Source organism: Corylus avellana, chromosome 1 (assembly GCF_965113065.1).
Source record: "Corylus avellana chromosome 1, dhCorAvel1.hap1.2, whole genome shotgun sequence".
NCBI lineage: Eukaryota > Viridiplantae > Streptophyta > Magnoliopsida > Fagales > Betulaceae > Corylus > Corylus avellana.
The window spans coordinates 2,641,736-2,645,075 of record NC_142490.1 but is presented as its reverse complement, the minus strand read 5'-3'; positions in this window follow the sequence as shown (position 1 = coordinate 2,645,075).

The following is a 3,340-nucleotide window of genomic DNA, read 5'->3' as shown; positions in this document are numbered from 1 at the left end:
GCCTCTATAAAAATAAAGGACATTTGAAATGAAAAAGACCCTTTCCCAAAGAGTAGTAGTCGACTTTGGGAAAGTAGTCGACCACCCCAAAACATGTTGGGGACTACTGGAGGCTTTCAAAATTTAGCTAGGATTTAACTTAAAGGTGGTAATATCTTACATGTTGCCCCCAAAAGCTGTTTTATTTTTATCTTCTTTCAATTTCAACTTTGTCTTATGAGAAGTGCTATTATATATATATATATATATATATATATATATATATAATAGCATTTCTCATAAGACAAAGTTGAAATTGAAAGAAGATAAAAATATATATATATTTTAAATGGTCATATGCCCATAAGTTGTTTTGACGATTTTGTGCACTCCCATGAAAATTGGTTCTTGCCGACCATTCAAGTAGCTGAAATCATGTTGGTAATTCTTATGGGTTTTGTTCTGTTTGCAGAATATTGTCATATTTAACCGTCTTCATTGGTAGTATCAGTTCATTTGATGGGCCATGTTATTTATTTGGCTCCTGCGTTATTTATTTGATTCATTCTCTTTTCTCCTTTTCCATATTAGATAAAAAATAAATTTAAAAAATCATTAAGAAAAAAAAAAAACTGAAATTGGACAAGCACCCAATTGTATTAGGGGAAATTTTTTTCAGCCAAATCTATTAAACATATATTCTTTTAACATATCAAATTAATAGGCCGAGTCGAATGAAGGTTCGGAACCTTATCCTTATTAAATTTGCATTGTGGACAATTTTCTGATTTTACGATCTTGAAAACCAGAAATGATGTGGCCCAAGTTACATCTACCAGGTCCATGCAAAGTAAGCCCAACATAGCGGAACTGCAGATGTTCAATGGCCAGTACTGGGCTGCTTCAGGTCCCTACATCCTCATATTTTAGGCCCAAGGCCCATCCCAGTAACATGTTTTAGTTGCTTTTGGAATATGAACCCCAAAATGACCCAAAACGGATTTGTTTTTTTTTGTTCCTTTTTAAAGCTCATTTACATTGTGGCTCGGTTGTAGTAACAAATTCAGTTTCTTGCGGAAGAGGATCCTCTTCAGTCTATTTTATCTAGTTAATAGTTAGGATCTCTTTTGCCATAAATAGGACATCTATCCAATTAATAAAAAAAATAATAAAATATTATATAGTTTTAAAAAACAATTATAAAACAAAATTATAAAAAATTAAGGGGTGGCTAACCACCCATTGGGGTGGTTAGGGGGTGGCCAGACCACCCTAGTTGGGGCTAGGGGTGGCCGAAGCCAACCCATGGCCCTTGGGGGTGGTCCGGCCACCCCTAAGAGCTAGATCAAAAAAAAAAAAAAAAAGTTTTGGCCCTTAGGCCACCCCCAAGGGCCAAATGATATAGATATATTTATTTTAGTTTGGGTTTAGAGGGTGGCTGGACCACCCCCAAGTGCCATGGAGTGGATAGGGTGGCTAGTCACCTTTTTTTTTATTATTATTATTATTAATTTGTTTATTATTTTTTTAATCTAAAATATTATTATTATTTTTTTTCTTTTTTATTTTTAGTGGGACAAGTGTTCTTTCCAGCTATGAACTGAATATTCTCCTGTCCATTATGGACTAGAGATGATCCTATTCCGTTTCTTGCATGGTCACAATTATTTTTTTACAAAGATCAACTAATTAAATCATTGAGAGTACTTAATTCAGAACAAGCTTAAGATTTATGCCCATGCTCTTCATCTATTTATCTCATTTTCTTAAACACTCAACAATTTAAAATCACCACTAATTTTAAAAGCTTAAGTTTTTAGATAATTTGTAATTTAACGTGGTATCAAATTAAATATCTTAATTTCGAACTCTACCTCCATATTTTGCTTCTCATTTTAATTAAATATTATATGATTTGAATCTCGATAAAAAGTTTGACCCGACACGGAAAGAAAAATGTTAGATTATTTTTTAGATAACCGATAATTTAACCAACAAAATATAACAAAAGATAAAGTATGAAGTCCTTTACAATTGCCATTGTGCTTCCTATAATTGGGAACACGAATTTGATAGCCACTAGCTCATAAGTCAGAGAGTAATCTACACAAAACACCACAATGTTAATTAGGAGCATAAACGTCGCATTAAAGTCATATCAATTAGTCAAAAAGTTAAAATTAAAAAATAAATAAATAAAAATGTAGAATTTCGTACCTTATAATCAAATCCATGGGCTGGAAAGCTTTGGTACCACATTCATCCAAACTCAACTTTCTACAAATAATTAAACAGAAAGAAACCTAATTGTATGTGCCTTACCCAATTAAGAATTCGATGACATCCATGTCATGATGTTCTTTTAAGAACACCTGAAATTGAAACTGTTGGCTGAAACATTTTGATAGGGAGCTTATTCATAGATGTCTGTCGTAAATATTGATGTTGATTAGACATGTGATCATATATATCCATATTATATTGTTACTTACTGTTTTTTATTTGGTATTTCCCTTATCTCTTGATGGAGTAGGAAACAAATTGTTGTTGTTTGATCTAGCACTAAGACGCAATATCGTGCTTTAGCCAACACCACCATAGAGTAACTTTGGTTGTAATGATAATAGGATATATGATTCTCTCCCATTTTTCTGCTACTCCTGTAATACAACAACAAAAGTATTATTCAAATTATCCATACTGACGTCTTCCATAAATGAACCAAATATATTGAGTTTGATTGTCACTTTGTTCATCATCATCTTTTTCAAGATTTGCTGCAGTTTCATTCCACTGAATATCACGATCAATTCGCAAACCTTTCACAAACTTATATCGTTCAGGGTGTTTTCGTAATATTGTCTCCAAATTCAAGTAAGTCCCTTGCAACCCCCATAAGTTTGAGGGGTTGCTAGGTTTATACGATTCAATATACATTCATACTTTCTACATATTTAGTCTAAGTTACACAGTTTTTCTTATCTTTTAACGGTGGGTTATTAAATCTTGGACAATTTTTTTTCAAATGGGGTTATAGAAAATTCTCTTAATTCAATCTATTAAATCAGACATGTATTCTTTATGTGATTTGTGAGAATCACATGTTCTATTAAGAATGTACGTTAGAACTAAAAATACATTTTTAATAAACTAAAATTAATTAACTTTTTCTCTAACTTTATTCTTAAATTTTGAACGTGACGTGTATATCACCATTTTGTGGTAGAAAACTCGTTAAAGCCGTGTTTCTTTTTAATGATGGTATATGCTATTCATCTTTCATTTTCCTAAATGCGTGTGCAGTTGGCATCATGAGCAATGATTTTGGTAGGCTTTTTTTTAGGCACCTTGTTGAGCCAAA